Here is a 13,823-nt window from a genome sequence, read left to right as displayed (position 1 = left end):
GCGTTGCTCCATATTTGCCATAGTCACCATGCCAGACCACAACAAAGCCTCATGCCACAAAACAAACCAGGGCTGGCGGCATGGTGCGAAAGATCTAAATGTGTCTCACCGAAGAAAACAACAGAGGAGACAAGTCACAGGAATAAGGTGTGAATGCTCCAATCAGCATCCTTTAAGGAGCAGGGGGTGTGGTTTAGCAGTAACGACAGTAGACTGTTGGTTAACTCGGAGTTAGCACAGATGCCTCTGCAGCATCAGTCCCATCTCAACTGTTGACAGTGTCGTCTTTAGAAAATGGGGTATGGAGTATGTAACTAAGGGCTGAAGATCTTTTCACTCTTCTGCCAGCTGGCCTCGGCTTCTAATTGAGTTTGTTGTTCTGATTGGTTGAAGTTAGCATGAAGCTCATCCAATCACTTGCTGAGTATTTCCTGACAGTGTCCGTCCTGCTAGTCTCTCTGAAGAACTTCTGGTTCTAAAGAACAAACTATCAGCGGTGTCCTTTTAACACACGCATCAATTCTGCGCTGCTACTGCCTCTGCTGATAGCTCGCATTCTCTCCGCATTTTTATACAGACAGCCAGGCAGAATAATCACTTTGCACAGGTTGAATAAAATGGTCCTCAATTTAAAGTGCAGACTAATTTGATTCCAATAAAAGCTGAAGATTCTCTAGATTTAATGGTATTTTCTGCTCAGCAGAACCAAAGATTCTGCACACTTGCATCCATTCAAGTTCCTTTAATCAATAATAAAGAGCAGAGCTTCAACCAATCAGAGCTCCATTACATTGAACTCAGTCCCATTGTCCTCAGTGCAATCAGGCAACACCTGCACCACACGGCTCTCACTCGTATGGAAGTACAGTTCAATAGACCTGAGTATAGCTCCTTTTATTCTCCAGACACACATTAACTATATGAGGGAGCGACAATGCAACACACACACTGTGCAAAAAAATTACACTTATAACTTCAACAAAAAATGATATATTCAATGATAAAATGTTACAAGCCTGATCATTTGGGATGATTGAGCATTTTTTAAATGATTCCTCAGCTCTACATTGAGCGCTGAAGTATCACCAGGCCACAACAGAACAGCGACGGCCGTCTGCTGAGGATAAAAACTACAACAGCAGTGAACGGTTTTTTGCTGCCCCCTGCGAGAGTCTCAGGCAGCAGAGTGAGCTGTTGTTCGGCTCCACTCCTGCTTTATCATGTCAGTTCCTCAAACCGGGAAAGTAAGCAAGATGCCGCTGAAGTCTCCCCTTCCTGCTGGCCTCCCGCTGAGGTCAGGAAACACGAGGTTGATTCAGACTTCCCATGGAGGGTTATCGACTCTGATTGGTTTAGCGAAGCTTCCAGAGGCCGACCCATGGCCATGCTAATGCAGAGGACTTTCCCTCCACGCTACCTGCCTGCCAGGACAACACCAAGAGGCGGACATATTCATCCGCCTTTAGTTCAAAGCTGTTTTGCAGGAAAGTGTTAATTACAGCAGTGATCTCGTTTGCAGTTTCATCCGTAGACCGGCACGAAAAAAAAAAAGGGCAGATAAAGTTTTTAATACTTCAAAAGGTATTTACTGGGGCTTGTTTTGATTATTTTAAAATAAACAACTGTGCAAAAATATCAGATTTTAAATTTACCAAACACACACAAAAAAAAACACACCAACGACTCGTTTATTTACGCTTCCTTTATATTATAAACTTCCTAACAGCTCAATTCACTTATTGCCCCCCCCCCCCCAACATTTCATTTCATTTTTTTTCTTCCAGCTTTGAGCGTCTCTGGAGGATTTTCTGTCAGTTTGTGCAGAACGAAAACAGTAAATCTGGGTGAAAATCTGGACTTTAAACGAGTCCGTTTTTAAAAGCTGTATTATCTTGATCCTTTTTTTTAATTGTTGAGTAACATAAAAGAAGTAATTGGAACTACAATGCAGCCTGTTAGGCAAAGGGATGAACTAGATACTGATGTGCTCCTTTGGTCAAAAAAACCCAAAACAAAACAAAACAACAACCCCTAGTTAATTATATAACAGCGACAAATCGTTTATCTGCAGCAGCAGAAGACAGAAGCGGAGAGATTAAAGTCTGTCAAACATCACCGCTTCACCTGGCTTCCCTACAACTGCTGATTACGCTCAGTAAAATTACAAAATTACACATTCAGTGGCTCAGCGAGAGCTTGAAAAGTGTTTGAACCGTTGATAAAATGTTTTATTTTACAGGTCGGTGCCTTCTTCTCTTTTGTTTTGTGTTTTTTTTTTTTTTTTGTCTCCGGTGAGATTTGCATTAAAAAGTAAACCAAGACAAATCCAAAAGTTCAAGGATTAAGATTTGTGATGGTGTTTGACGTGACAACAAAATCCTGATGGTGATATAACTGAGAAAGAGGTTTTGAACTTTAAGATTTTTCTTTTCACGGCTGTATGTGTTGCTGTCTATGTAGAAGTGTTTAACTGGGCTTCATTTAAGCAGTTTGTGAAACTAAATACAATTGAAAAGTGTTGTGAAGATAAAAATAAATGTTGGATTCTTCATTAGTGTGGACATCAGAGACAGACGAGGACAGGACGGGAGAGACGGGGGAGCGCAGGCAGTCAGACAAGCCAGCACAGGCTCCACCGGCCTCCTGCAGCCAGAAACCAGCCCCCCTATACTCCCCCACCCTTATCCCACCCCACCCAGGAGGATGCCTATTGTTCATCCGTCCCCTAAACAAAGCCTGCCAACCTCCCACCCCACAACCACAACTACCCTCCCCCCCAACACCTCACCCTGTTGCCCCCTACTCCCCTCGACCCACCCACTCAGCATTGTTGCTCTAATAAACTGGCTCAGCTCCTGAAATTTCATTACACGCCGGCTCCTCGTCTCTAAAAACACCGTCAGCCCTCCTGAACAGTGACCACATGAGTGGCCGGATGTTAAAGCCACAACACTTCACACGTCCATCAGCTTCACCAGCAGAGGACTGCTGCAGGAGCTGATTATTGGAGGGAAGAATGACAGAAACGTTCATTTCCTTTCACTTCCAGGATTCACTCTATCACCTGTTGATTCATACTAACTAGCTTGTTGCACAACTCTAAACTCACAGCGCTGAAAAAGAAAAAGAAAAGATGAAACATTGACAAAAACACATCTGGACACAAGAAATCACTTCATGCAGGGAAAATTACTCGTGCTAATCCCAGTCCCATGAAGTCTGTGTGCTGGATTTTGTCCCTGTGTCTAGAAATGAGACGACAGATGACAGAAGCAGGAGGAAGGCCCACCGCTCGCCACCCCACCATACTGTGACAGCATTGAGGAAGTACATGAACACACACACAAACATGCGCACATACACAGCGGTTGTGACTAAAGCACACAGAGGCCATATGGTGCGTCCTCATCCACCGACGCCTGTTGCTGCTGCAACAATAGGGCTGCCTGGCCTGGACAGCAAGAGGCAAACACACACACACACACACACACACACACACACACACGCACACACACACCAAATGGTCATTATTCAGGCAGTCTGCGTTGCTTAGGCCCTGAACAAACGCCTGGATTTGCATTCTACACCTCCCTTCATCATCCTCCTCCCCTCTCTTCTCTCTCTCTCACTCCCTCTCCCTCATGCACGCACGCACACACACACACGCACACAAACACACACACACACTTCTATGGCCTCTACAGGTGCACAGAGCACTCAAAACAGATGTCAACGGACTGGAGAGGGAGAGGCAGTTGGGGGTGGAGGAGGGGAGGAAAGTGGAGGGACAACGGGAGGCTGTTTGCGCAGGGTGACTGACAAAGCTTTGTACACTCAGAGGCCGAGACACAGCAAAGACAATAACACACACACACACACACACACACGCACACGCACACACACACAGATACACACAGATATACTTTCAGAACTGCCAGGTTTATCATTTTAAAGGCACTCAAGAGAAAAAAACTTTCTCTAAATTTAAGATTAATTCTTTCCAAGATTCAAGATTCAGAGATTTCAAGATTTAAAAAGAAAAAACAAAAAACAAAAAAACTCCAACTATGAAAATGAGCAAAACCATCATAGATACTTGTGTTTATGAATATATTAAACTGTTGCAAATGACAAATTTTAACCAAAAAATGAAAGCACAATACGCATATATGCAGTTCTGAGGTCAGAAATACAAAAACACCCCAAATATTTTCTTATGTTTGGCTTCCTTGATATTTGAAAGGTTTTATTATGATAATGGCTTCTCCCACTGATTATTTCAGTTCACTACTGGACTGACAAACGGTTCTTTGTAGCCATTTTTTAATTAAAAAAAACCTTTATATTCTCAAACAAGAAGAATTTATATCATGAATGTATTTCAGTCGCTTCTTTTACGGACAAGAAGTCAGAAAATAACTTGCAGAATTAAACTGAAATGGGGAAAAGGTATCAAGCCTTAAACTGTTGATTTCAAAACAGAAAAGTTTTTTTTTTTTCCGCTGCGCAAAATCTGGGAAAACTTTTATCTTTGTAATAGAATTTCATTGACTTCATTATAATTTTGTATTAAAAAAAAAAAAGTCAAATAATTATAGAGTTGAAATCCTTTTATCTAACGCAGCCCCCTCCTCTCCTCTGACAGATGGATTACTGTTGCAGAATTAATGTATCTACAGTGTTTCATCCTACAGGCTGTAATTTTCTCCCCTAATTACACCATCACAGATCTCTTACTACAAAGGACATGAAGTGTCCTTAAACACATGAAAGACAAATACGAGGATATCATAGTCCACTGACACCAGAGGACATCAGGTCTCTCTTTGGTTTATGCTGTGTTTTAAAATGAAACAATTAGTTCATTTTCAAAGGAAAACATTTGTTTTGGGGAGGATTTCCTCACACGTCATGTTCACACTAAAAGGTGGAAATTATAAAGCTTCCTTAGAAGTTTTAAACCCTTCATCGCAGATACAATTTCAGCTAGATGTACATGCAGCAGCAGCCTCCATGAACATGTAACATGTTGTGCGTGTGTGTGCGCGCGCGCGCGCGTGTGTGTGTGTGCGTGTGTGTTCCCAGCCTGTGGCCTGCTCCTGAGCCTCGGGCCTGCCTGCTTGCCTGCGAAGGGAAAGAGAAAACCCCGCCGATGCAACAAGTCCCCCATTCACTCGCAGCTTTGTTAAGCTGCCTGTCGGCGCTGCAGCCACCAAATCTCTTCATCCTTCTCGCCTGATGCAGAGCGATTCATCAACGCTGTTTCGGACACGTCTTACAGCGCGTGTGTTTGCGGACATGAGAGGCAGAAGTGAAAGGAAACAAGGTTTGTTTCTTGGTGTCGGGGAGGAGAAACTGGAGTGAAAGCGACATCGCTCCATTTAGAGGCTCGCACGGCAACACGTTAGTGGACTTGTTTAACATCTACAAGGTTTCGTCTCGTCGTGTCCAACAAACTGTTCGAAGCTCGAGAGGACACTTCGGGCTTTTTAAACAAGCGAGCTGTTTCAGACGCGCTGGCTACAAACTGAGAGGGGGGGATTCCTCCTGGGGAACTTACCTCGATTCATACGCCTCGATATGGATTAATTCCCACACTTTCCTACGGGTCAGAGTCGCTACAGCATCGGGAAGTCCCCCGCCAACTCCCGAGTCGCCTCCCGGTTATAGGTTCGATGAAGGATCGGGCGCGCTGAGTGCGTAAAATGCGCTGCGTCTCTCCAAGGATGTGAAATATGTGCGGAATGGGAGCAGGAATGAAATGAACGCAGTGGACTGAGTTGAACGGGGCGGGGTGAGAGGGACTGGCGTCACCCTGGATGGATGAAATGGAGTGAGTGAGAGATGGGAGGATGGGTAAAAAAAATAGAAAGAGAGTGAGGGGGAAGGGGCTTGACTGTAGGCTCTGGGCTGCGTAGAGCAACAAAAGAAAAGAGTGCAGCGCCCAAAGTCTATTCAGAGAAGGAAGAGAAAGGAGATAAAACGCGGTCTCCTGCAGGAGCCAGCAGCTGACAACTAATCCACGCAGACTCCAACGTTTTCAACTTTATGGCCCCTTCAAAGAGCAGTTTTTACCAAGTTAGTCATCAGAAACACCCCCTAGTGTCAAAGCTGTACCAACTACAGTTGTAGCTGCAGCGGGCCGTCTTAATGAAGATACGTAGCTGTTTACCGTTAGATGGATGTAAAATATCACCTCATGCACGCGCGCGCGCGCTCACACACATTAGGGACTGACTGTATTTTATGAATGAGCCGAGCAAAGTGCGGAATTGACTTGCAACATCACATTGCTAAACTGATGACCTGTTGCCTTACGCTGTGTAAAAGAGTGGACGTAGCCATGGCGACGTCAGCCCTCGGTTTGTGGTCCCTTTACGCTCTAGATGGGAATGGCTGTCACCATCTTATCCAGAACTATATCCCATTTCATGGGCCACATCCAGGTTAGGTCAATCAACGCCAATAAATTAAAAAAAATATCTCTGTTGTTCCTATATTAGTTCACGTTTACTGCGTACTGCACATTTACTTCTTTTTTTACAGTGAATCCGTACAAATCATCCCAAGTGTATGTTCCTGATGCTCCTCTTTTTTTTTTTTACTATCTCCCTCTCTGCTGAAATGCTAGAAATGTTCCTACTAATTGAAGTTTAATCTAATCTTCATTAAAGGCCGAACTGATTATTGATGGAATGAGATCGCCGAAGTTCATTATCCCCAAATTGGGTACAGTCACGTCAGGGGACACGCCAAAAATAATCCACTCTTCACTCTCAAGCTGTGTATTATGTCACTGCCAGCAACGTCAGCTGGGTTTTGGAGGGAAAAAAGGGAAAAGAAAAACAGCAACAAACTCGACATCATCAGGGGGGAGTGTGACTATGTTTAGGTCCCCCTCATTTATTCTGTGCTTTACGGCGCTGAGGAACACAAAGACTGGGAAGAGCTGCTATCAGAGGGCCAGTGTTGTTTTCATTGGTCTGTCTTTATGCATGAGAAGCAGTGCAGGTTATCCATAACTTTTGATTTTTAATTTGAGAGAGGAATTAAAAGCAGTGCGGCCCTCCCAGCCTGCCTGGTCTGAGGGACCCCCGTCCTGCTTTAGGGAGCCGCTGCCCTAACCAGGAAGTCTTTGTCTCTCAGATGTCTGAATGCAGCAGCAGCAGCCTCATAAAGGAGTTGTTGTTTACTACTAAGCTCTGCCTATCTCAGGTTTCATCCCCTCAGGCGCTGCTGGACTGTCATCTCCCTGGAGGGAGGGGCTGTGACATAAAACAAACACAGATATGGCAGGGTCACAGCCTGGAACACCCACTGAAACCCTACACCAGAGCCGGGCCGGCCGCCACTCTACAGCATTCCACATGGCAGCGTGGCTGTGTTTGTGTGCGTGTAAGAAAAATTGTCACAGATGCAAACAAACACAAAGCCGAGTCACATGGGGAGTGTATGCTTCTGACATATTTGTGGTGGTAGTGTGTGTGTGTGTGTGTGTGTGTGTGTGTGTGTGTGTGTGTGTGTGTGTGTATGTGTGTGTGTGTGTGTTTGTGTGTCATTTCCTGACTCTGAGCCATGCAGTCACAGAGCAGGCTGGTAAAACATTTAGCCCAGTGACCTTAAGGTCAATAGTCTGACCTCACCTGGTTTGCTGATGATTTATTAACGTTCTGTGTGTCTGGGAAGCTCTTGTATTGAGGCTGAAATGCTGAATTCAGATGGTACTAATATAAGTGGATGTTTTTAAGAAATCTCTCATCGTGCTGACAGTATCAAGCAAGCAAGTTAATGCTCGTGAACCTTTATACTGTCCTCTTGCGTGTAGCTAACACTGTAGCGCTATAACTGTTTTTATTGGAGTATTATCTTCCAACCCGATGCCACCCTTCACACAAAACTACTGTTCATTGAGTGTTTAGCATCCTTCGGCTCTTTGTTTTCCATCCTGCAGCTTTATCGATCCATTGTCCTCTCGTGAACAATATTTTCAGACAGAGCTGGCAGCAAAAAATAAATCTTCCAAGTCCTCCTTCCTGCTCAGCACGACCAGCAGACAAACATGAGGCTGCAATGGTAAACTGAAAACGTGGCCCATTTATGTGACGTATGATATTAAACAAAAACTAAGTGGAAGCTCAACCCCTCTGCACAAACACACACACACACACACACACACACACACACACACACACACACACACACACACACACACACACACACACACACACACACAGCAGCTGTAGGGAGGTGCTTGCTCTCTCTTGTCTGTTGCTCAGGGACAAGCCGGTATGTTTAGGTCTGCTGACCGCTGCAGTGTGACGTCAGGTTGTGTTTCTGAAAGTTTGCTCTGGTTCTACTTTCTCTCACAGCTCAAACACATTGACCCCTGATAGAGTGAACGAGAAAACCTGCATTTTCACCTCAGTAATGCAGGATCTGACCTTTGCAACTAACACAACCCAGTTTAACCTCCACCAAGTGATGCTCGTTCTCTTTCACTGCTAAATGCTACTTTGTCTGCTAACAGGCTTGTTTGGTGCAAAAGAGGATCAAACCTGTTTAGAACTAATAGAATAGAAAAGAATAGAATAGAATAGAATCAATCCATCCTGTCCAGTCTAGTAACAAAACAAAAGGAAGTTTTAGACACTGCAGCTGAAGTTGAAGTCATGAGAGTGAAAGAAAGTTGCCGTAAAAAGACTAAACAATACATAAATATGAAAATATTGTTGAAGTAGCCTTAAATATATTTGAAAAGCTTCTAAATGGCACTAAGGCTCAAGTGTTATTGACAATTATCCTTTAATAATTTTAAGGTACATGAGTTGTACATGAGGGTGAAGATATTACTTACTGCCAATAGAGGTCCAATAGTTTCCCCGCCACCGATCATCCACAGATCAAAAATCTCTGATCTCATAGTTGAGACTTTGAACATCGAACTCAAAGATGGACCGTCACTCCCAGGAGCCTCTCTGAGGTGCTCAAAATAATTCTGTTGGATAAAAACAAAACAAAAAAAACAGACCTTCTTTAAGCAGCAGCGCTTTAAGTCCAACCTTCGAACCGGTGCATCCATCTCAATCTGTGTATAATTTCATATTTGGGTGCCTGAAATGACAGAGGGAAGGAGATGATGTCCAGTGTGTCATTGTGGATGCGCACCAGAGCCCTCTTGTGGTCTGTGGAGAGCAAACTAAATAAAGAGGGTCCACATGGGTGGGCTGAGTCATACACACCCTGGTGTTTCTAGTGCATAATATTGAACAACAGGACTCCAAAGAAGGTAAATAATCAGTTACACATATTACAAAAAAATGGATAATGACTATCGAGTCCAATATGGAGCTAGAACAGTGTCATTTATACTAAGTACACAGAGCAGGATTCGTGAATGTATTATTTTGAAAAATAGATATTTTTCGTGTGCATTTAAAGAGTCATTTATATTTAAATGTGTGTTTTTATTCCATATGAGACAGTTCCAGCGCCATGTTACAGACACGCGCAAAAGGTCTAAGCGTGACGTAAAGCATCTACAGATATTAATATTTAGCAGGACTTCAGATCCTCTCTAATCAGCTCTGTTTACATTGATGGGGCTGTGTGTGTGTCTGTGTGTGTGTCTGTGTGTGTGTGTGGGGGGGCTTCCTCAGACTCACAATTTAAAATCACCCTGATGCAAAATGAGTTTCAGACGCAATCACCGATGCAGCTCGTTCACATTCCCCTCCGCTCGTGTTTGAGGGGTCCTGCCCTTCACACACACTGAGACATCAATCCAAGACGTAACACAGCAGAGATGTTATATCAGCTCCTAAAGCAGAGAGCTGGAGGACAGAATTATTCATTTGATGGAATGTATTCTAGGAGGAGACCACAGCAGCACTTCATTAAAACCTTGAGCTCTGTGGTTGGCTGACATCCGTTAAGTATTCTACAGTTTGATTATATAGGTTTTTATCCTTCTCTAAAATGAGTGTCTACTTACACAAAGGCCAAGATGAGCCACATAAGCTCGGAGACCTTTTTGATATTCATTTCTTCCTTTCCAGCTGCTGAAAATGCCTTTGTTGGTTTCTATACAGTAGTTTCTCTGGTGCATCCTTGAAACAACCTGAATACCCATGATGGTGAAGTACTTCTCAGCTTTTGGACGGCTTCAGTGAATGAGCTGTTTTCATCTTTTTAAAGCAGCTTTACCTTGTAGGACATGTTCTCCTGCTCCGTACTAAGTACCACTTTCTTGAAAACCTTCCTTGAAACCTCCTCATACCTCTCACATGAAATCTGAGCCAGAGGGACATCTAATTATAATGCTTTTAGTCCACGCTGTGATGAATAGAGATGGAATATTTGTGGCCAGGGAAACAGAAGTTTGGGGTTCCCTGCAGGAGTTGCGACCCCACGACCCAATTTAGGATAAGTGACTGAAGATGGATGGATGGATGGGTGGACGGATGGATGGGTGGGTGGATGGATAGATGGATGGGTGGATGGATGGAATATTTGTATATGTGTGACAGACAGTGAAGACTTGAACTAACGTGCTGCAATGTTTTAATAAAGGAATGCTAATCAAGCTAACAGTAGTGATATAATGAGGAGGTGGTCCTGCTGATTGCCTCCTTGAGCACCCTTCATTCAGCTTCATACCATGTTCACACACGCACACACACACACACACACACACACACACACATGCATTGATGCACACACAATATGATAAGATATGAGCGCAGTACAAACACTGAAAATAAAAGTTCTTAATGTGCGATACGCCAACATTTGTATCATCCATGACTGAGATTGGATAAATGAGTCAAAGAATAAAATAAAATGTATGTTTTAAATTAAATGCGATCAATATCCAAAATAATAAATATGAAACCAATTACAATAGCACAAATGACACTTATCCTGTTAAGGGTCGCGGGGGCTGGAGCCTATCCCAGCAGCCTTCAGTGAGAGGTGGGGTTCACCCTGGACAGGTCACCAGTCCATCACAGGACCAACACATAGAGACAGACGACCATTCACACTCACAGTCACACCTACAGTCAATTTAGAGTAACAATCAGCCTCGTCCCCTCTTGATGTCTTTGGACTGTGGGAGGAAGCTGGAGTACCAGAGAGAACCCACACAGGAACAGGGAGAACATGCAGACTCACACAGAAAGATCCTGTGATGGAGCGGGGACTCAAACCCGGAACCTTCTTGCTGTGAGGCGACAGTGCTGACCACTGCACCACCGAGCCGCCAGACTAAGAATTATTGGATAAAATGTATCAATACATTATTAATCACAATGTAAAAGCCAGACTTATTAGATGGGTTTTTAACTTTGAGTTCCTGTCAGGTCCTCTGGAAGTGACAGTATCTTGGAGAAATAAAAAAATAATAAATGAAAGAATCACATGAAAATAATCTAAAATAGAACTAATGAATATAATTCCTTATAAAACACTACATGAACAACACATCAAAACCACCAGGTAACTGTAAATACTTTAAAATGGAGGGTTTATTGTGTTTTGTTTTCGTCAAATCATTTTGTTTTTGTCATTATTCTACGAACCCCCAAAACCACCGAGATTATCGGATGATGGATTACTGGAGATTCCCGGCGACATCACAAAGCAGGAAGTTGCGTTGACACCAGGGAATCCAGCTCCTAGATATTTTTTAAAAGAAAGCTTAAAAACGTTCTTCGCTTTCATGAATTTGCATTTGCACTTTTTTTTTTCGAACTCACTCCGCGGTTTATGTGTTTTACTTTTTTGTATTTTATTGTCCATGTTATGATAAACATTCTGGTTATATTCTCGTCAGTGTTTCAGAGCTTTTAATTCTCTCTCTCTCTCTCTCTTTGTTGTAAAGCTCTGCAATTTATGCATGAAAGGTGTACAAATAAAACCTCTTATTGTAATATCCTGTCACGGAGGAATCATGCTTTTCCATCTCAAATATATCAAGCGCTTTTGCTCGCAGGTGAATCGTCTCATGTTCTCTTCGTTTTCATCACAGCTTCTCTCTGAGAACCCCGGTAACTCCTGGGAACTCATCCTTGCTCCAGGTGTGTTGCGCCTCCTCTGCTTTTGTGTTTTTAATTGCTCTTTTATTGCGGCACGACAAACACTCCAGGGGTTCACTGAAATGTGACGCGGCACATATTTGTACATCAGTGTAACATTTTTGCAGCTTAATCTGCTCCCTGTTTATAAAACATTTTTTTCCACACTGGGTCTGCTTTGATTGAAATTATTGTTACTGTGCTACCGAGTGATGAAGTTGGCTGCCACGACTTTGAGGGTGTTTATCCGGGCACGCGATGATAAAAATCTGTCGGATTAACAACGAAGTGACCAGGTTACGTAGGCAGGAGACATGGCCCAGTTCTAGGATTGCACATCAGGACGAACACATCGAACACACACAACTGTGGAAGTGTTTTTCAGGAACAGGTTCATATTTAGGAAATTTTTATATTTGCTAGAAAATGTTATCAGATTAATAATCTCATGTTTGACTAGAATGGGCAACGTTTTTAATAGACATGCATGTATATTATTCTGGTTCAATTGAGAAACCCCAACAGAAACCTGGGAACTGTGGCATGTAAACACTTTTAGCTCCAAGGATAGTAATTAACCTCCTCAATCGCTCTGAAACTGAAAAAAAATCAGATGATGTTCTGATTGGACATCCAGGGCCGTTGCACCTATCAGTCCACGAACAGAAACATTTCTGCGGCGTCTTCAATAAGTGGTATGCAGCTCCATGTCCCAATGTGACCCTCACGTAGAGCGCCGATGTAACAATAATACAATAACAATAATGTAACGAGGTAATAACTGGAGCGGCTGAATTGTTCCCTGGTGAAGGAACGGAGAGGAAATGATCCTAACATGGTTTCAGTTCCCTCAGGATCTGTTGCTACTGACATGGAAACATCTGAGAGGGCAATCATCAGCGGATACTGTTACTAGAGCAAAATGTTGCACTGTCTTCCAGGAATTTAGTACACACACACACACGCGCGCGCACACGCACGCACAAATGCATGCACGCACTGTGCTCCCAACTCTGTCTTTGTAGTCAGTTTTTAAGATCTCCTTGAAGAGAAGGTGTGTTTTACCAGCCAGCATCCCAGGTGAAGATCAAATTATAGAACTGTTCGTAACTGTAAAGAATCCCGGTTTGAGTGGTCCGGTGGACTGAGAGTGTGTGTGTGTTTGTGTGTGAGTGTGTGTTTTTTTTATCCCCTGAGATCAAAGAAAAACAACAGTAATAATCACAACAAGAAGCTTGCACCTCATTCCGCAATAGCAGAATGTGAGGAAGAATGAACTTTACTATTCTATTCTATAACTGACCCTTCCATTTCAGGTCATCTCCAGTTCAGAAAGCTTTCACAAAGTTTCATTCAATTTTGTTAAAAAAAGAAAAAAGAAAAAAGAAAATTGCTGTGGAGCTTTAACTTGTTTTTCTGTGCAGGAACTGTGGAACCAATCTGACCTTTACTTTGTTTTGTTGAAAACATTCCTCTTTGCTTCTTTATGGAGTGCGAAAACCTGCAGCTGAATTCAGGGGATTCTTGAATTTACAGTAAATCAAAATAAATATCAAATCAAATCAAATAATATGTGCAGAACTACCCATCCATCCATCCAACCATCCATCAACGATATCACTTTTCCGTTAAGGGTGGGGGAGGGGGGGCAGGAGCCTATCCCAGCTGACATGGGGTGAGACGTGGAGTTCACCCTGGGCGGGTCACCAGTCCAGTGCAGGGCCATCAGGAGCAATTAAGGGTTCAGTA

The 13,823-nt window shown here is 43.2% G+C and overlaps 1 protein-coding gene across 2 annotated transcripts in view; it reads right to left on the bottom strand.

Annotated features, from left to right (window-relative positions):
* Positions 1-5,807, bottom strand: part of LOC147258576 (transcriptional enhancer factor TEF-1-like) — a 40,004-nt gene extending 34,197 nt beyond the window's left edge. The window contains exon 1 of one of the 2 annotated variants that reach the window (XM_086208501.1): positions 5,561-5,807. The gene's annotated coding sequence lies outside the window, so the exon portion shown is untranslated. The remainder of the gene's footprint in view (positions 1-5,560) is intronic. The other variant, XM_086208500.1, reaches the window with a different exon arrangement.
* Positions 5,808-13,823: the final 8,016 nt, after the last annotated feature.

The sequence above is a fragment of the Aulostomus chinensis genome, chromosome 7 (assembly GCF_037954235.1).
Source record: "Aulostomus chinensis isolate RoL2024-O1b breed Wild chromosome 7, RoL_Achi_v1.0, whole genome shotgun sequence".
In the NCBI taxonomy this organism is placed as follows: Eukaryota; Metazoa; Chordata; class Actinopteri; order Syngnathiformes; family Aulostomidae; genus Aulostomus; species Aulostomus chinensis.
The sequence above is the reverse complement of the archived record's forward strand: the minus strand, read 5'-3'. Positions and strand labels throughout refer to the sequence as shown.